Source organism: Anas platyrhynchos, chromosome 4 (genome assembly GCF_047663525.1).
Source record: "Anas platyrhynchos isolate ZD024472 breed Pekin duck chromosome 4, IASCAAS_PekinDuck_T2T, whole genome shotgun sequence".
Taxonomy (NCBI): domain Eukaryota; kingdom Metazoa; phylum Chordata; class Aves; order Anseriformes; family Anatidae; genus Anas; species Anas platyrhynchos.
This window is the reverse complement of record NC_092590.1, coordinates 22,848,447-22,869,929: the sequence shown is the minus strand read 5'-3', so window position 1 is coordinate 22,869,929 and position 21,483 is coordinate 22,848,447. Positions and strand designations below refer to the sequence as shown.

The 21,483-nt window shown below is 35.0% G+C and overlaps 1 long non-coding RNA gene across 2 annotated transcripts in view; it reads right to left on the bottom strand.

Moving 5' to 3' along the window:
• The window catches only part of LOC119716929 (uncharacterized), a 185,184-nt gene that overhangs the window by 36,807 nt on the left and 126,894 nt on the right, over positions 1–21,483 (bottom strand). Inside the window, exon 4 of one of the 2 annotated variants that reach the window (XR_011808970.1) lies at positions 5,661–5,753. The exons of the other annotated variant lie outside the window; for it this stretch is intronic. This is a non-coding gene — a long non-coding RNA (uncharacterized lncRNA). The remainder of the gene's footprint in view (positions 1–5,660; positions 5,754–21,483) is intronic. 2 annotated transcript variants of the gene reach the window in all.

Below are 21,483 nucleotides of genomic sequence, written 5' to 3'. Positions count from 1 at the left end.
AATAGGAGGTAACATAAAATTTATTTCTTATCTTGGCCTCCTGCAATAATTTATTAATTGTATCCTACCAACATATGGAGGCTTTAGCTCGAACTGGAATAACTGGTACTAAGTAGTAATCCAAAACTGCATAAATGATATTCCTTTCCCTGAAAAGTCTTCAGCATAGCTCTAGTAAGAGTTTAATTAGGCATTCTGATTCAGGGTAATGCAGATATTTGGATAAACATGAGGTAACTTCAACTGAGCAATAAAGCTAAACACAATCTTATGCTGTGCAGTAACTCACTTGCTGGACTTCACTGTTTCATGTAATAGTTTGTAATTCAGTTTACATAATTGTTCACCAAATGCTTGGTTATAAACAAACTTAAGCAGTCATTTGGCAATCAATATTTGCTTTATATGAATAGGTAACTAATTCTATAACAGCAGAAACCTCTTTCAGTCTAGTATGTGTCTGGCATTTAATAGCTTTAAAAGTACAATTTGTACATTCTTAATTTCTTGGTAAATTAAAGGGAGAAATAAGTATAATTACCCTATGAAACCGGCTTTATTTTTCAGCCTACTACTGTGATGCCTATATTAGCTTTCATATTGTAGAAGTAAACCACACTGCATTCAAGAGAATATCATCTTAATTGAAAAGTCTTGATCTATGAAGTCTGTTTGCCTGGCTGCCAAGGATTTGACATGGTTCAAAAGATTTTTTTTTTTTTTTGGCAATATTTTTCTCCAAGACTTGGGATTTCATTTTGTATGTTTGAGAAAACAAAAGTCATTACATGAGTTATTTGTTCAGCTGCTTGTAACCATTGATCTAAATGGGCTTTAGTAAACCTTTTTATCTTCCTGATGCATTAACTTCTTTGAGTTATTGTCTGTTGAGTTGGTTAAGCTGCAATGATACACAAATTGTTTTTGAATATTTGTATAAGTGCAACTATAACATTAGAAAGTATTGATAGTGAGATGTTGAGCAGATCTTGCTGTATTTCAAGTTTTGATTGATAGTAGAAGAAAAAGAGCAAGGGGCGTTTCAGGTTCCATTTTGTTTGCTCATATAATTTCATTCTGGAACTACAGTCAGAAGCATGTTTAAGAATATTGCTATCCTGAAACATTTGCTTAAAAACAACTCATGGAGAGATAAGTGACCTGTCATATTTTGTGGTATTATGACTCATTGAGTTGGGTTGTTTATTTTATTTTATTTTTTTTTCTCTTTCTCTTGTGTGTACTTTAATTACCAAGGGTTACAGTGATGTCTACTTTGCTCTTTACTTTTGAGTTGATGTTGTTTAAGGGTAGTATAGATGTAAATATCAAAGACAAAAGGCAATCCACAAACATAAGCTGTGGCTGTAACTCAAAAATGCTATAAATAAATTTCAAAGCCAGGAGGCAAAGCAATTTTAATTAAGTGTATTAATATGAAGTACCACATTTAAAATACAATGTCTTTCATAAACTGTGAGTTTTCAGAAAAAGCAGACATATAATATGTTGCTATAATGAGATTTTGATATTATCACATTGGTTATTTGAAGATATATGCCTGCTGTTAGAAGGAAAGGCTGCTGAGGATAGGAGGGCTCTGTTTGATTTGGAATAGGATCTTAAATGTAGGTGTCCCACATCTCTGGATGGTATTTTAGCTGCTGTGGTTAGAAGTAGACAGTTGCTGTGGCTGTTCATTTTTTCACGGAAAGCATACAGCTTTGAATATATACTTGGATAAATTTCATTGTCCATGGCTAGGGGCACTTGACTACATTATGGGGTCCAGATGCAACTGCTTTTTTCCAGCGTTGAGAAGCAGAATAATCTTGAGATGCCAACATTGCATAAAATTTCCCTGGCCTTTGTATGTTTCTTTCTATTCAGAAATTCAGTTCTCCTCATAACACTTCTATCTAGAAAACATTGCTTTTTCATTGGCATTTCTGATGGAGAACACAACAGTTCATAGCAAAACTTCTAACAAGCTGTAATCCTTACATTTTATGAGTTGTATATTAATATTATGTCCTGGATTTTAACATATTTTAGTCAATTAACAGGGTATCTATTTTGTTCTATTGGGCCAGCTGTTATTCTGTATTGTTACTTAAAAATGATAAAAAAAAGCATGAGAAATGCATCCTCTGTTGGACCATTCTACCTTACATTTTTCAAAGTCAGTAGTGACATTGCTACGTTACTATGCTCAAAAGTAGAGTATGCTAATAGTTCTGATAGTACTACTTCATCATTCAGATATGACAGTTTTTCTCTGAAAGCTGGACATGATTTACTGAAATCTCTGGTTTCTTGGGCTTCTCAACACCACTTGCCCAAGCTCTATGACAGCAAACATAATTTCTTCTTGGGATTTGTCAACAGAGTTTTTAAACATACATAAAATTAGTTGCTATCTAGCTGCTTTACATAAAATAAAACAATACTACATCCCTTTCTGAGTTTGGCAGTGATAAGAAAGGTAGTCTGTGCTCATGGGTAGGAGCAAACAGAACTTTTCCACCCTGGCAGCATAGGCCAAAAAAGAACTGACACAGTGTTTTTGAAGTTCATGAGCCAGAGTGTTAAACTTGCTAATATCTCTACACTTTTATTCACTGATCACTTCCAGAAATCAATTTAAAAAGAAGATAAGAAATTACTTGCAGCCTACACAGGCAGCAAACACCATATACACTATATAGAGCCATAAAGTTTTACAAGAAATTGAAGTTAGGAAAATACAAACACGCAAAATGCTTGAGTAGGAATTAGAAAACTCTTATAAAAGCTATACATAGTGAAAAGAGTAAGAAAATATTTTAGTTGAAATAGAGACCAAGAATATTTGCATAAATTTTCTCTAAGTGCTGCAGTTAATTTTGTTGCTAATTACAGCAGTAGAAAAGTAGAAGGTCTCATCAGACTTTGTAGGAGAATTTACTCAAAAAATCCTGGGGCCCTTAAACAGTGAGTTACAGTGACTTTAAATTGAGTCTCATTATTACAAGAACAATTCAGTTTTTTAACCCTAGTCCACCTCTTCTAATAAGTGTCTGGTGTCTGACAATTGAACCACTCACCATGATTATTAGAACATTATTTTCTGTCGGATGTTGCAAAAAATACAAAACAAAACAACGACAACAACAAAAAGCAGCCTTCTATCCTGTATGGTATTTTTAAGAATGTAATTTTCTGTTATACTGAGTATCAGTTGACATCTGAGGACATAACATTTTTAGTTCCCGTATTTCCTCAAAGAAATCCTCTCATTTTTAGGCACAGATGGTGTATTCTGAAGAATTTAAGAAACACTTCTGAAATTCCATGGATTTTGACACTTCAGTAGTTCTAAAGTATGTAAACAAAAGAAATATGTCAGAATCTTCCAAGAAACTTAGAAACATTTTTCTGTTGGTACTGATGTGTCATAGCTCTGCTATAGCTCTACAATGGTAACAAGGTCTCATCATTTTTAATGCCTCTTCCCAACTGCTGTTTTTGAAATTATAGGTCTGTTTTTCAGCCTACTTCTGAGGCATGATAAAAATATGATTTTGATACTTTGATGAGACAATAGAAAAGAGCAGCGTCTCATAGTTTTAGTCTAATGTTACAGTTTTAAAAAATAATGTGTCAGTATTTAGGTGCTGGATGCAGCATCTCCAAAGCTGCCCAATTGCCTGGGAACTTTCTTGTCCTTTTGGAGACTTTCCATACTTTTGGAAAATCCATACTTCTGAATCCATACTCCTTTCTGTGATTCTGATTAAACTTAAGTAACCTCTTTAGAAGCAAACAGCAGGGTTGGAAATGGGGATTTCAGTCTTAGCTGCACTAGCTTTATTGCTTTGGATGTCACAGAAATGTTATTTGTGTTAGAAGTACGTAGGCACACATTTAGCCTTTGCATCACCACTCCACTGAAACGGACTGTTATATACCCCAGTTTGTGTTAAATCAAATGCTAATTTCTGAAATCAGATCATTTCAAATAGAACCACTGATGGGCTTTTACACCTAATTTTGGCACAGCTCTTAGAGTTACTACTGTTGTGCGTAAAGATTTCAAATGCATTTCTAGATTGTGTATTTCTAAGTTGTGAGACACATAACTAATAATTTCCTGAATAGTTACTCTTGAATACTTTCACTAAAATTATGCACATAATTGTTTGAACAGTTTAGTACATTTGTTTTAATATTTATAAAGGTTGTGCCATTCCTTTCAGTTGACAGTATTCTGTTTTTTGATTCCCAAGAGTCTGTTCTTTTTTTTTAGAATCTACCCTGATAATAAGCACCTGGTATAAGGTTCTAATATAATTTCATTTTTAGAATGAAATGAGTGGGTGTTGAAAGGCTTTGTAAGGGATAAAACATCCATCTCATGTTTTAGCAATTCCTTCTTGGGCTGCTTTGGGATGTTGCAGCATGCTGGCTCTGGGTGACTGATTGCTCTTTGTGACTGCAGAATGAGGATCACAGTACTTGAATTTTTATTTGCTTTTATTTTGTAAAATTCCAGCTCCTAGAATTAGTTAATTACATGATATCCACTTTCATTTAATAAACAAATAAAGGACTGAATAAAGAGTCTCATCTCGTGCAAACTAATAAAAGCCTAAAATGCAAAGCAAATGTTAGCTAAAGGCTCAAAAGCAGAAGGTGCAAAGAACCCAAAAATATTTACAGATCTTTTAAAGAAAAAAACAGGCTGTGATTTTCTTAGCACCCTAATTCATACTTTGTGAGTAACTGAAGTTGGCAAGACAGTTGACTACTCAGAATATGTGCCCTCTATTTCTATTTTCACCTCCATGTTTGGTGCAAATGAAAACACGTGTCTGTTTTATCTTCTAATCAGCTTCTAACTGAATGGTAATGAAAAATACTTATGGGATTGTGGTATTTCAGAATTTGGCATTTCAGATTGCTTCATTTTAATAGTATTTGAATGGATTCCACCCTCCCCCCCCCCCCCCCCTTTTTTTTTTTAAATCTAGAATACAATTAAATACAAACATAAATTTTCTTCCCATCTCTTTAAACACAGAGTGTATTTGTTCTGTCTCATGATAATTATATCTCATTTTAGTACAAAAGCAGTTCTTCAGCATGGGATCAGTCAAGAGGCTTCTCCAACATGTGCCCCCAGGAGAAAAGTGGCCAACAGTTTGTCTAATGGGTAGAAGTGAAACCCATCCAATAGCTTGGCAATGGCTGTACAAAGAAGAATTGAAGACATCAGCAAATGGGCATTTTTTGGAGAGGGAGAAATACTTCTAGTATTGCAGGAAAAGCCATCCAAGGACTCACCACTTCTGCAGAAATTTGACTGAGACCATAGACATTGCAAATAAATGGACTGCTTACAGATGGATGCAAATCCTTAAATAAATAAATAGAAATAAATCCTAAAGCAAAGCATTGCCCAGAGGGTTAAGTACGACAGCTCACATTCATATTGCCGTCTTAATCTTTATTCTGTGTTGCCTGCTCTCCCCTCACTCTGGATCACTTGCAACGCGCTGTGTCCCTATATCTTTTCCTTGGATTGAGGATGAGTATACTATTTTTGGACTTTTCTGTAAAAATGTGGAAGGAGAGATGTTCAAAGTAAACCCTGGTTCACTTCCCCCTCTCCCACCTACCCACTGCTGGTGGCAGTCTTCTCTCAGTGAAATGCAGCAGGATCACTGGTGGTCTGTCTGAGTGCTGGTGGGGGTGATCCACTCCCAGAGGAGCTGGGGAAAAAGAGCAGATCCCAGTGTCAACTTGCATATCAGCATCTGCTATGGAGTGAGGTCCGCTGAGGACAGAGAGGTTCCTTCTTCCTCCTTGAGATATAGAGAACTGGGGGAAATGAGCTTGGCTTGAGAAGAGGCAGAAACTCTGCTCAGCCTTGTCCAAAGCTGTGATGGTATTGCAGCACTCAGTGAATAACAGTACTTTATCTGGTATGCAGATTGTCAAAATTTCAAATAAAACAAACAATCTGATACCCTTACTTCTTCAGACTGGAAATCAATTAAAAGTTTTGACTTGTTTCTGAGAGAAAAAACTCTTCGATATGAAAACAAACAAACGAACAAACAAAAAAACATACAGAGAATACAAGGATACACATCACATACTATACTTTTAAAAGTGTATGTGATAACAGTGAAACAATTGTTTCTGAAAAAGTGTACCCTTTTCTTATGCTGAGATCAATAAATTACTGTTAACCTCAAGCACTCAAAAATCATGACTCAGGTCTTTAATAATACCATGAACTTCGAAGGATATATTATCTTAGCTTTCTGGTTTAGAGCCATCAGACTTCACGTTTTCAAGCTTTTCTCCAGAAGTAAAAGAATGATTTCTGTCTTGCTTTAGTTCCTAAATGAATTTACTTTAAAAAAGAAACAAACCATAGAGAAGTGTGAGAAAATAAAATCCTCTGCAGTATATTAAAGGACTGTAATTTTCTGTCTTTGATTTTTCAAAACTCAAACCTTGTTTCTGCTATAATATCCTATGTGAGTTAAAGCAGACATCTTTCTATTACAGCCTGCCCAGCCTCCTGTTGCCTGCCAACAGGGCATGTATATTGGTGCATTATTTAGAGCTAAAACTGTAAATCCAGTTTTCTGGCATCTAGAGGGGCTGTTCTGTGCTCTAGCCCAAACTAAGTGATTGTTTGGAAATTGGGCTCAAGCTTTTATGTCACATCTACCCTGGCTTTGTTAGGAGCCTGGTATTGGTTACAACTTTTCCTTACATCCTGAGTCCTGGGAGGCAAATTAATGGTGAGGATCTTCATGGGGAGAAGGCAAGAACAAAAGTTCTGACTTGAAAAACACAGCTGATGTATGTGGCAAAGACACAAAATACATGATATAATTGAAAGAAAACTTTTAAAAAATATCATATTTTTAAGTTATTTACTACATCATTACAACCTTTTTAAAATCCTAAACTTTTCATAGGTTTTACCAACTTCTATTTTTAAGAGAAAAGAATATTATTTATTGTTTAGAGGTTTTTTTTACTCGAGTCCTAGTGGGTAGGTTACTGTGTTTGCCTCTAACAGCCAAACCATTACAAACCACTGTAATGCTGTGTTAATTGTAAGTTTTGTTTTGTTTTGTTTTGTTTTGTTTTGTTTTTTTTTTTGTTTTTGTTTTTGTTTTTTTTTTTACATTTGAGATAGGTTTACGACCTATCTCAGTTTTAATTTTGCATATGACACAAAGCAAAATCAGTATTCCTTACTCATTTTTGATGGAGTTGGAGCATGGAATTGCTTCACACCCAGTGCAAAGTGAAGTGCTTGGCTGTTAGGTAAATGGACCTTCTGTCACCAAAACCACTTTCTAGTTACCCTTTCTTTATTCAGTCTCATAAACAATATCTGGTCCTATTTAGAATTTTATATTTAATTTTGCAAGGACTTATGACAACAATTTGTCACAATCTGTCAAATTCAGGCCACAGAAGAGCACTGTACAAATTTTGTCTTCAGGATGCTGTTTTTTTCAGAGTCTCTTTCTAGTTGAAATCAGCTGTGACTGGCATTATTTTAGATTTCAGTTTGGATCTCTTCTTTGCATTACTGAGGACTTGTGGGTCTGGATTATAACACGATACCAGCAATTACCATTTTGTTATTTTGAGGTTCATTTGTATCGAGACATCCCAACGACTGGGAGATATAAGATGGGGGAGAAGTGACTGGAATTATGCTATTTTTTTCCTATTTTTTAAAGATGAAGTGTTTCCCATATTTTAAGCTTCTAGTTTATGGAATACACTTTTAAAGGGGAAAATGTATCTTCTTATGACTAAGACTTTTTTTTTTTTTTTTTTTTTTTTTTTTTTTTTTTTTTACTTTTCAATATGTGAATCTGTGAATCCATGGATCTTACCAAAATTAGCATAATTTGTTTACCTCTTCATTATGTTGTTTACCATCTGTGGAGGCAGCATATCTACATATATTTATGCAACTAATACTTTAACAGCTTAGTAAATTCTGAAAATCAAATAAATCTGTACTTTATACTACGTGGAGGACAATACAGAAAAGGTTGGTATTGTTATGTCAAAACAGTACCAAGAATGGAGAGCCGAATGGCACAAGCGTTGACTGCCAAGGGCCATGATGCCATTAAGTGTCAGGGCTGATTCTTTTTGTCTGCTGAAGAACTCTAGGGAATTCAAATTGCTACCATTTTCTTCTTCCAAATGACAAAAAAATGTCAAATTTGAACATTTCTGAAATTCTATCTCCTTGTTCTAATAACAACACACTTGAAGTGTACACATTGTGCTTTCTAAGGAGTATTTGATATGGGAAACAAGAAGTCAGACAATAGTTTAATGTAGGAATATTCATGTATATTTTTAAGCAATTCAGCTTTGCAATTTAAATAACTTCTATCTAGCCATCCATCCATTTGTTGTTGTTGTTAATTAAACACTGCTGAGACTACCAGCCAAATGCTTTTGCCATATTTTGGGATTCATAATTAAAAGATTGTCTTTGCCATAAACACAGACCTATTTTTGCTTCTTAATTATTCTCTTCATGAGGAAACGTTTATTTCAAATGAAGTATGCCCAATATGGATCCAAAATGAAAATGAAAATATTAAGAAAATCACTTATTACTATTAATGTTTCACTGAATCACCTAAAATGCTATTTATTCATTTGCTGTGTAATGTATAGATGTTAATATTTCTGTCACTCAGCAGTCACATCCAGTGTGAATTTTATGCATGAACAATGACTGAATGCAAGCACTGACAGCCAGATAGATGTCTGAACTGTACATAACAGCAATAATTTATCTAATCAGAGTTGATGTTTTAAATGTCTGCTTCACAAATTGCTGCTGTAGTACAGCTGCCACTTTCAATAATCAGAGCCTGTTTCACAGCACAAAAGTGGACTGATAAATGAAGGAAACAAGTGTCTACTTTGAAGCAATTAATTTAGGAATTACTAAATTGCATGTATTTGCTCCTCTGTATTAACAACATTTTTAGCCTAACTATTAAGAGTGATGCCATGACTTGTTTTGCCAGTGAGTAAGAATTCATTCCTCTCAATCCAGTTAAGGCATGAACACTAAGCATATGACAAGTTTTTAGTATAGTTAACCATGTTACACTACTTGATTACTAACTGTAATCAATGCTCTTCTACCAGTGTGGAAATTTCCAGGCTTGTCCCTGGTAACATTAAATGTTTCCACTTCTGTCTGGCAGTGGAATAAGAATTTTGAGCATGGTATCTAATTAAAATCTGTGTGCTCTTTGATATGAAACAGATCAAAGTTAAATTTTGTATTCTTAACACCTAGTTTTTCTTCTCTTACTGAATATACTCTTCTACTGTCTGAAACTATTTTGCAGAAGTCCAGCACACTGTTACCATCTCTGTTTGAAGGTTGGTTTTGTTTATTTAGCTGTTTTTTCTAAGTCAGTGGAAGACTCTTTGATAGGCTCTGTGGAATGGATAACATGTATGCACTGGTATTTATATGCAAATAGAGTATGAAAGTGGATAAAACATATCTTCAGCTAATATAAACCAGCAGTAAAACATGAAAGTTCAAGTGATTAATAACTGCTCTGACTGTTGTCTGGTAGGTTTTACATAGGAAAACTCATGCACACTGATGAACAGCCTTTTCCATTTAGAACTTCACTGGACTGCCACAACTTCTCAGATAGGCTTGCAACTATATCCACCAGGACTCGTGGATGCACCTCATCAGGTCCCATGGACTTGTGCACCTTTCAGTTCCCAAAGGCAGGAATTACATGCCTTAGGATGTAAGTGACTCTGACCTTTAATATGCCCACATTGCTTTTTTCCCTTGTTTTGCTGTAGGAGATGCAAAAAGCTAGTGGGATTTCCTGTGGTTGAGGAAACTTGTTTAGCCATGATCAAAAATGAATCTAAATATTGATTTCTTTTTAATTTAAATACTGGTGTCTGGTTCTGTTTGACTGTTCAAGACAAAGCTCAGGCTGATCAAATCCTATCAGACTGTATTGTTCATTGGTGAGAGAATAATACTGTTTAAGGTTTACTGATGAAGAGGAAAAACAGTCTTGACTGTCTGTCAATGTTGTGATGGATATGTTAATCGTCAGCAAGTTTAGCTGCTTGCAAGCATTTTACCTATACAGCTGCTACCTCGTAAAACTAAAGAGTTGCAAAGTCACCAGTAGCAGCAGTAGTCAGGAGCCAGAAAGACGGGAAGGGAGCAGAAAGATGAGCCTGTGGTGATGTATTCTTAGCCTTATTTCCAACTTCAGATGCACAAGATCTTTGTTCAGTTAACTCTAACTATGGCAAATGACCTAGTTCAGTGCTGTGGATTCTGTTACAAATGATGCAAAGAGAATAAACAATTTTGAAGAGTTATTTAATTATAAGGTGGTAATTACATGGTAGCATATACCATGCTCAGATGATACATTGCTGCCAAACTGGTTGGAAGTGAGAGGCAAAAGCAGATTAAAGCTATGCAGTAGAAAATTGGTGCCTAGCCCTCCATGACTCCATCAGAGAAGAGCAACATCATTCTACAGATAAACAAACAAAACAAAAGTGTCTCATTTCCACCCATTGTGGTCTGTGTGAAAGTATACATATCCTGAAGACTCAGGGAGATGTTTTTTAAGACTTCTCTCCCACAGGAATCACTCTGTTTTTTTTTGGTTGGTTAGTTTCTTACTTCTTACTTGCTCTTTTATTTTATTTTTTTTATTTTTTTAATCTTTTTAATTTCAGCAGCAGTATGCACAGTCTTCAGAGAAATAGGAAGAGCAGGTTGGCTTTTGGAGCAGCATTAATTTGCAGGGGGTGCAGATGAGAGAGGACAGAGTGCAAGAAGAACCCATTATGGTTGTAGGAAAGCATCTTTATCTTTTTGACTGTTTGAAGCTCATAGGTGCTCTATAAAATGCCACTCAGATTTTGTTTTGGCAAGAAATTGTTCCTCAGCTTCAAAGGTATATGTTGAATCCAAAAGGAATGATAATTTAGACTGAGATGATTCTCTCTGTGTGAATACCAGATCCATACAGAATCCCTGGCAGCTGAAGAAAGGTTGAGTATAAATGATTGATTGTAAAGAATATTTAGGATTATGTTTTGTTTGTTTGCATTGTTTTTATAGAATCATAGACAGACAAATGCTTGCAACATGCTTGAGACTGTGCCTGTTTCATTATTTAATAAACCAATGAGAATTCAGTGGAGTTCTGAGAAGAGTATTTCTTTGTTTGCTTGTTTTCTGGTATTGTCTAAACTTCTGAGAGCAATTTAAGTGCCTGAAAAATATGTCAGATTGAGATGGAATACCAACTTAGTTTATTCTCTAGCCTGACAGTGGCAGAATAAACTTTCTCTTTTATTTCTCTGCTCGTTCCAGACAGGAGAAATCACCTTTGAGAATGCAAAGCAAGTTTGTGACATTCAAATCCTCCTTCCTCTCCAATTCTGAGAGTGAGCATTATGTGGTTGCTATGTGAGCCTTGGTTCCCTGAAAGCAATTTTATTGACAGAGTAATAGTAATACGTTTGTGATCATTACTATCTTATAAATAAAAATAAAATCTCTGCACAGATCTATATTTTCTGAGGATAAAAACAATAAAGGCTGAATTCAGAAGATAAATATATTAAGCAAGATGCAAATAAACCCTTGGTGACTGCTGGGGATAATGTTTTCCTAGCTATGGAATTCACTGTGAACAAAGCATCAATATCTGTCTGTGGGCTTCTGAAAATAAATCATTTAATGTAGTGTTAAATGAGGCTTTGCACTTCTCTTTTTGAACTTTTCAGGGTCATCAGTCTGTAGGGTAAGGGAGAAAAAAGTAATATTTTACACAGCTAGACCCATTATAATTTCAATCAATTAATAAATCATTTAGGAAAAAAATTTCTCTAAAAAGAGAGCATGCTCAGAACTGTTCTGCAATGTACAACTCCCTCTGCCCCCCTGCCCTTCTTTTCTTGTGGTTACTGGAAATCTGCAGAACAGAATCATTCCTTCGTAGCCTAGTGAACATGAGTCTAGTGCATCTGACCAGTCATACTAATCGCTTCCTAGTATTTTATTTGTCATTGCTTTCTGCTTATGAGCTTAAGGCAATCCTGCCTTACGTTCAGTTATATCTGTCTGATTTCTTATGTTTATTTCCCAGCTTCCAACTGACTGCACTTGGCCATCCTATCCTGCTGTGCAGAGTTTAAACTAGTCCTTTTTGTTCTCACTTCTAAAGCAGTGGGCTGAAGAGATAGGCATTCTGATGAAATGCAGTAACTTGTGGTATTTAGGATGTCAGACACCACAAACATTGCTCTTTTCTCTTTTTTGCACCCTGGAAGAAGTCTCTTTATCTTGTTCACCTTTGGCTGCCAAATCATAAAGCTTTTACCAGCCAAATCATAAAGCTTTTGTTTCCAACTGTATTTTATTTTACTTTTTTTTTTTTTTAATGTCCTGAGATAAGTAGATAAGTGCACAGCAGTTCTGTGCAAGTACAAATGGATGGCAGCTGTATCACACATCTAATATAATTTCTGTAAGAACAAAATACAGTGCCATCTAACAGTGTTACTGTAGGATGACAATAATTCTGTGCAATGGAAATTCCTAAAATTGACCAACTAAAGTTCTCTATTTTTAAGATCAATTGTAATTTCCATGACTCACAGATAATGATGACCATTAATGTCCCTTAGGCAGCAGTAACAAGCTTTAGCATCTCAAAGTACACAACTTCATCTACTTTCACTAATTAAAGCAGCTGGGATTGAATCTAGCACCATAGTAGCCAGATGTTCTCTTTTAGACCAAAAGGGGTTTTATCCCCATTTGAAATATTCTTCATTGATCTCCTGCAATAAAGCACCTCACAACAACAGATGCTTCTTCTTAAAAACAAACAAACAAGCAAACAAACAAAAACAACCAACAACAACAAAAAGCCATGAGTCTGTCTTCTTCCTTTTTTGTAAAGGTAATCTACGTTCTGGCTGTTGTGAAGCTGAGCTGAGAAATAAATTTCAGTTACTTGATATGTAAGTGTTGCTATTATCCTAAAAATGTGGGTGTTTGGTAATCTTCAGTTATCAGTGAAGACCTCAAACACTGATGGCTACATTTACTTGCTATAAAAAAATTCCACACCTTCTTTTAATCCTGCTTTTTTATTTGCCCCAAAGCACCTCAGTTTAGGAAGGGGTAAGCAGATCGGTGTCCATGTTTTGTCTGAGCCCTCTCATGATCTGAACTTCTCTCTTGTTTATCAGAAAGGGTTGTTCTAATATATGTTCTCCATTTATGGGTTTATAATTATTTCTTTTTGTAGAATGCACGTACTGTGGGCAACTCTCCTCATGTCTGTTCTGAATCTAGCTGTTCTGAATTCGTCTCCTCACCTACGCTATCAAAGTTTAGGGCTGGCTTTCCTAAGATCTTTCTCTTGTTACAGCTGAGAATTAAAGACAGCAAACATAAAAAAATTAGTATATGTATTAGGATACATAGTGTAGTGGTGGGATATTGATCTGAAAGAGGAAAGATACGGGTTTCTAATCCTGTGCCAAGGTGTCTTTCTCTGTATTTTATTTGTTGATATTTGAGTGTAGTGTGACAAGACTCCTGGCTTTCTACATCTCCATTTCCACTGAATAGGACTCTGTGTTACAGAGTAACTCCAAAACTCTATTTGCAGAGACCAGTGTTTTTATGGAATCTAAAGGATGGTTGTATGCAGAAAAGTACAGCTTTCTTTCAAAAGTTAACCTTTTATGTAAATACTGTATGCTGAAGCATGTAGTTATTCTATAGACTTAGTCTTCCTGGACTTTCAAGGACTAGAAGACAACAAAAAATTCTAATTTATCTCTTTTTTTTTTTTTTCCTAGATAAATGATTCCTAAACAATGACAAAGACATCAATCTCTGAGTGTTCACGTTAAAGAGAATGGAAAACAATATATGCAAAAGCAAAACTTCTCCTACTTCCATCTTAATAAAGAGAAGAAAACTAAGCAAATTTGCTGATCTCTAGGGTGAATATTGGCATAAAATACAATTCAATATAATTATAATTCTATTTAGACTTTCTACAGTTTTGTTCTCAATTATCCCAAAGGTTTTTCTATAGCAAAGTTTAAGTATTGTGCTAAAGAAGGGTTGAAAAAAAAGCCATCTTTTTGACTCAAAATATAAGGTAATAATTAAACTCGACTCAGCAAGGAGAAAGAACATTAGCCAACCTGCAGCACTGCAGGCAAGTCGTGTTGTGATTCACTTGTCTGCTTAAGTTTTCTGGGGGCACACTCTAATCCCATTGACATCAGTATAACTATCTCTGTATAACTCCTGAGTTATACAAGTACATAGGATACCAGACCAAAGTTACTAACACAGGCTCCATAAGGACTTAGCTATATTTTCTTTCTTGAATTCTGCTTGTGGTGTTGTCATCTGCCTCACAGGTTGAGTCATTTTATCTGCAGTTTTATCTACAGGTCTTAATTTTACATTCATAATGTGGTGAATTGATCACCACCACTATATCACCAGATCATTTACATTCCTTTTACTTTTTTTTTTACTTTTAACATTTTACATAAATAAATTACAATTCTTTTTTTCTGAATGAAAATAATGTAATGAATGACTTTTTTTTTTAAGTGTATGCTATTAAAGTATTCAGTTTTATGGTGTCCTTTTATTCTACAGAATGATTTAAAGATTTTATGACAATGAGACCTATAAGGGTTGCCTTTCAAAAATAATGAGGTAAATTTTTCTCATCTTTTTCTCCCTACAGCAGTGGATTCTCTTTTTTATTATTATTATTTTTTGAGTGTGAAGATGTGCAAATTATTTTAAATTTGTGAGGAAAAAAAAATATTTGTCTCAGCAGATTAGCTTGCATCTTGCAGAATATAAGTTTGGGTAAGGCAGAGGTGTTTGTCTTCTGATTATTTAATATAATTAGCTTTAGCCAGGTGACCTTTCAGAACATTATTTCTTGCAAATCAATTTGTATGCAGTTTGGTTGTGGAAAGTTACACAAGTTACAATGTGAAACAAAAAGTAGATATTAGCACATATTGTCAGCCTCCATAATTAACACAGCATGTAATTCAGCTCTACACCTGTCATAGAAATAGAGTATTATTGTGACATTATGTAAGGGAGGAATAGGTGACCAAAAACAGATGTAAAACTGAACTGCTACCTCCTCTCTCCTGAAGGCTACCAACTTTAATTTATATTAAAAACAAATGTGGTTCAATAACTTCCCATTCTCTTCAAGCTCGGATGGCTGCTAGCACTCCAAACACTCTATCAGATCTTGCAGTGCTCATTAATTAGAGTTTACTGATTTTCAGCCAAGGTTTAAAATTCTAATATCCCTCATGCTTTATAATGAACTTCCTTGGGACTTAAATTGAGAAAATCAGCGAGCTCCTAGACACTACTTATCAGCAGCTGCTCCATCTTTTGGCTCTACTAATTGCTAGCAAATACAGGGCTTCTACTTATTATCCTATATAAATCCAAAAAATCACCTGAAGCAAATACTTTACTTTTCAGACCTCTAAAGAATGTGAAATTGAAGCCATAACTCTTCCTAAATTTTTAGCCCTGAGTTGACTAAACAGAAGTTTGTATAGAAGTTCACCAACTCTATTCACAAAGAGAAGTAAATGTACAGCTGTACAACATTTGTTGTATGTTAACAAATGAGGCAACAATGGGAAAGGAACCTGATACATCCAGTTGTCCCAGCCATCTACAGATAATTGGATCTGGCATCACATCTTCTCCATGGCAGTTGTTTGACATCAGGGATTAGAAACATATTCCCATGTTTGAATTCATGACACAAGGTTAGCTTTAGTTTAGGCCACCATCTCACTCACCAGAAATACATGGTCCAGGGTGAAAGTCTCTGATAACTTGTCCTGATTTGCTAAAAGTTCTCAAATATCTACACATGCTGCTTCTTTCTCTAAAAATAATTGTATGAAATGGTTTTGAGAATTTGCATGGTGGGCTTTCCCTACATGAATAAAAAAAAATTCTGTGGTTACTTTGCAGCTCTCTAGGGCCATGATAGCCAGCAATCATAGTTCTGAACAGGGCTGGTACGATAATTATTTTAACAGTTGCAGAAAGCGTGTGGGAGAATGACTTCATACAGCAGTTGTCTGATTTCTATTAAAAGCAAATATACCTTTGAAGCATGGAAACATATTTTCAGTCAAAAGGAGCATTTGTACTCCCATGGTAAGCACACACTGCACAGAAGTAATTCCTTTCTACTGCCAAATAATAGATTTACTGTGTACCCAATTCTGAGAGAAGAGTGCCCCAAAAAGGAAGAAAAACATGTAAGCAATGTGTTAAATACAGTTAATTTAGGAAAAGTTAAGTACTTCATGCACAGCATACATTCCTGGAAATATCTGCCTTTATTATCTGCTTGTTTATCAAGTCTTTTGTAACGGGGCCCTGAGCTGGCTGGAGCATGGAGGTAAAACTCCCCCAGTTTTCCAGGAAGTGAGGAAGGCCTCAGAGAAAGCAAAATGCATCTGCCTTGAAAATTGCCTTTCTATAGAATACGAAGTACTGAGCTGAACAAAATAGCTTTTTTAAGTAAAAAATAAATAAAAAATCTCTGAATACCCAGGTGAGACAGAGCAAATTAACAGGTTTGAATGTGAATATAATCTGCCAACCTCCAGTGTCACTAGGAAACATATTTCTTTACAAGCCTGTGATCCAAGTGAGCTTTGCTGGGCAAACTTCTCCCGGTGGTGTCTGGTTTCTTATGAAAAAAAAAAAACACATCTGTTTTCTGTCAACCTTGGGGCCTGCTAAGCAAATCCTTTTCCCTAATGGGTGTCCCAATTTATAGTTAGGACTACTGTCTTGTTGTTTCATGGATATCTTCCTCTTGCTTGCCTCACTCTACGCGCAAAATGTTCCCTTCAGCTACGAATGTTCACTCGTTTCTACCATGAGCTTCTGCCTGTCTTGAGGTGCAGCAGCCATCACAAGACAGAAAGGCAACTGAGCCATGCAGTAAGGGACACAATAATTACACAGGACAAGATGCTGGAGAGCAGCATTCTCCATTGAAAGAAAATTGCAGGAGTGCAATTGTAAGAGATTTTACTGATTAAAAATATGAAGACAAAAAGGATGAGAACTGACCCACAGGCAAAAAATTCAAGAAAAAGCAAAACCCCTAAAACAAGTGGAAATAAAAATATCAGTTGATTTTAGGTATAGAGAATAGTAAGGGGAAAGGGAAGAAACAGAAAGAGAAAGCATGCATTTTTTCATGTTATGTTACCTTGCATGCTACTGAAAGTGGAATCATTACAACAGATCACTTCAGTTGAGGAAAGCAGATTGGACAATGGGAGCATTATTTTATTTTAAATTCAGCATTTAAATTCAGCTTTACTTGTTTGTTGTGCATTTTTATTTGTTCTCAAGGTTTTGTGATTGTTCTTTCTATTTTTAAGCACATTATTAGCTAGCCCCTGGGATTCTCTTGTTATTTCTCTACTAGTTCTTGCCTATGTTCTCTTCAACAAACTACTTATAAAGGTGATTGTTTTCCAATCATATAGTGGAACAAGAGGTGGCTAAATTTTAATCCTATGAACTTTTATTGTACCCAGAACTTTTATCTTTCTGGAATAAAAATAAGAAAGATAGGTGGATACATCCTTCTGTAACTGAAATCTGCTTTTCCCATTCCGGTCTTACTTAATAAGCATTTCTATACAGTATCAGAAATTGTGTTCTCTATCTGTCTTTATGAAACAGAAAGTGCAGTTTCACTACTATGTCTTCAAAGTCTTTCTAGTTGCAGCCAGATACTATAATTACATGTAGTAATTATATTATTAATATATTAATAATATTATATATTATTTATAATAATATAAATGTACTATAATACAATAATACTGCTTTTGAAGGGTCTCCTGTTTTCCTCAGATATCCTCTAATTGTTGTTTTTGGCCTCTTACTGAGGGTCAAAGGTTTGTTGTTTGGTATTGGGGTACATTTTGTATTGTGGTGTATGACGTCACTTGATGTATATAGGGGTATGTGCCCTCTCCTTGACTAGATAGGAAAATCTGAAAATAGGTACATTTTCAGCTCTCATATGCTAAAGTTTCTTTTCCAGAAGTCCCTAGGAAATAATAAACTTGCACATGAAAGGATATGCATTAGAATGTAAATGATTTGTATATATCTTTGACCATGAAAATTAACGTTATTCTTAAAACTGGAATCAGTCAAATACTTTTTATTTTGCACATTCTCCACTGAAGCCCATTCTACATAAGACAAAGAGCTCCACTTATCAAAATGGAATGATATTTCTCAGAAGTCTCTTACCACGTGAACTATTGCATACAACCTCTTACATTGGACATAGGGAAATAAGGAAATAAGGAATTTCACATTTATATGTGAATATAAAGAAAGCTCATATACCTGAGCTTCCAATTATTTATTTCCTGAGCAATGGTTTTGCAAAGACAAATAGCCTTCTTCTCAAGTGCGAGGTTGAATCTCTTGCTTACACTTACACAAAGTTATAATGCTAGTCTTGTCTTTATAGTGCATCTGCATAGTGTATGATCTTTGGAGCAGATATTGCTGCGATAATCTAAATGGGAAAGTTAAGAGGATCCTGATGTCTCTGCATTTTGATGAGTTACATTAATGTAGTGGGAAAAAGTCTGAGATAGTATATTAAAACTGTCTGATTCCTTTCTTCTTCTTGGTTTTTTTTTTTTTTTTTTTTTTTTTTTTTTTTTTTTCTCTACCAAAAATGAAAGACATTAGTATTCATTTTTAATATGATTTGTGATGGCTGCAATACAAAAGAATAAGTAGAAAACTGCTACTTCCCTCCTAACCCCATGTCTTCTTGAGAAAGATTGAAACTGTCAGTCTTCGGACCCAGAGGGACAGTGGATGGATAGTCTAAACAACAAAGAAAAGAGGGAGATATTGGAAAGATATGTATAAGAATTAGCTTCATTATTAACATGTGGTGTTTGGTTTTTTTTGTGTGTGTGTGTTTTTTTTTTTTTTCAGTATTAAATAAAGAATTTTGAATATAAGATTGTTGGAAAATTAATTAGACTAACATGCTGTGTTGTTTTTTGCCCTTTACAATTTGAATGCAAGACCTTGGCAGCCCTTATCAAGCCCTGCTCCAGCTGAAGTTCTGCATGTTCTGTTTTACCCCAGCACTAAACTTTGGAGAATTTTTTCAACCTCCAGATTCTTTTGGTTACTTCTCTTCTGCCTCACTCTCAGTGTAGGTCTGGTCTTTATTTTTCTCTCAACTTTGGCAAAGGCCAAAGGGCCTTTAAAAGAAAAAATATTCCTTCTATGAGGAATATTGAGTTTTTCTTTTCCATTAAAGAAAAAGAAAAACTCAATATTCCTCATAGAAGAACTCTATAAGAAGTCCTAAGTTCGATTTGGAAGATGCATCCTTTCTGTATGTGCAATAAGATCTGATACTCCTATCTTCACTGGAGAAAATCATAGGCTCTGAAAAGAGAAGGGTCCCTACATCTGTTATTTTACCCATCTAAAATGAAATACAAATTGGAAAGATTCATGATTGTTGATATTTACATTTTTTCTTCCATCATTTTCTACATCTCTCCATATGTCCTAGTTAATTTTGTACTTTCTACACTGTTCATGTGAAAAAATGTCTCTGTTGCATCCTTTTTGCTTTATGCTACTCAGTTACAGAAGATGGTTACTACAGTAACAATTCTTATATATATAAATAATTATAGCCCTTTACCCCATATAAAATAAAAATAAGAACTTAAAGAATTAAATTGAAGAATTTAAGTATTCCCCTAAAAATTTTCTGTCAATTTGGCTGTAAGCCCTTGTGCAGGGATTGCAAAAAATTGATAAGTAAAAAACTAGTTGTGAAATACACAGAAGCATTTCCTTTTCTGAAATCATTTCAAAATTACACTTTTATTTCTAAATAAGTATGAGAATTTGTTGGTGCAAATCCTACATAAAAGACTGAGAAAGAAAAATGCAAGCAAGGGGCAGGATCTGTAATGCGCATGTGATTGCAGATGCTGGAAGCTTTACAGCCCAGGAGGTACAGCATTAAAAAAAAATCTGTCAGTCAGATCTGTATGCACAGGGGAACAGAAGCAACACTGGGGAAGGCAGATGGGTCAAAGAGCTGCTCAGACGAATTGCTACACGCTTATTCTCTTAAAGGGTTTAATCTGATCTGGAACAGGCAAGTCATTTCTCCTGAGGGGTAGTCAATGCCACTTTCAAACTGTGTTTATAAGGAAATGGTTTGAATAAGCAATAAAACAGCTTAACCATTAAAAAAAAAAAAAAAAAAAAAAATTGTATGTAGTTGTCCTGCAACCTTTCCTAAAGGAAAATGGCAGTGAAGGGGTAATTGGAAAGAATGTGTTATTTTTACCAAAAGGTAATGTAACAAAAATGCAGTTGTCACCCGCCTAGGGCAACTTTTCCTGTACTGCTGTACTGTTCTGTCATGCTGATCTGCTGGCACACCTGTCTCTTCATCTTCCCTTAACTTCTTTCAGAAATACAAGACTTTCCACATCAGTGTCACTGATAAATACATCACATCACAAGAAAAAGCAAATCTGTGGTACAAGTCTTTAACTGATGTAGTTCCATGCTATTGCTTTGAGACCAAGACCCTGCTAAGATAAGTTAGTAGATGTTACGCTGCACAGAAGCTTCTCTTATTTTTTATGAGCAAACTGACAGACTTCTTAAAGAAGAGGAAAAAAAGCATCACTTTATTTTTTAAAGGTCTGAGGGAATGTAGTAATAGTGTAGTAATATACTATTTACTATGTACTATTATAATTATAGAAAGAAAAGAAAGAAAAAAAAAAAAAAGCAATGCTAATACTTGACACCATGCAACAAACCTCCAGGGGGGGATGCACTTGTGGTCCTGACATTGATTTAAGGAACAGATATAGAATTAAACCTTGTGAAGCATACATAAAAGGGAACAAATTTGTTTAAGACAAATTCAGTAAGATTTGCTAATACTGAGCATCTTTCACAGTGGGTCCCACGAGTGACAATCCTATCCACTGAACAGTCTTTGTATGGACTGTAGAAAACTGATTTTCCCGTGGGCAGGATTTTAGTAGTATGCTTAAAAAAAAAAAGAAAAAAAAAAAAGATGATGGATGGAATCCATGATGGTGATGGAATCAGCCCAGCTGTAAATAATTCTAAAGTTGCAAACAATTTTGAAGTTTATATCATTGCCAAATGGATTACATAAGTATTACCCAAAGTTTGGTTCACAGTGTTGAGACAAAGCAGTGAATCTAGGACGAATAGAA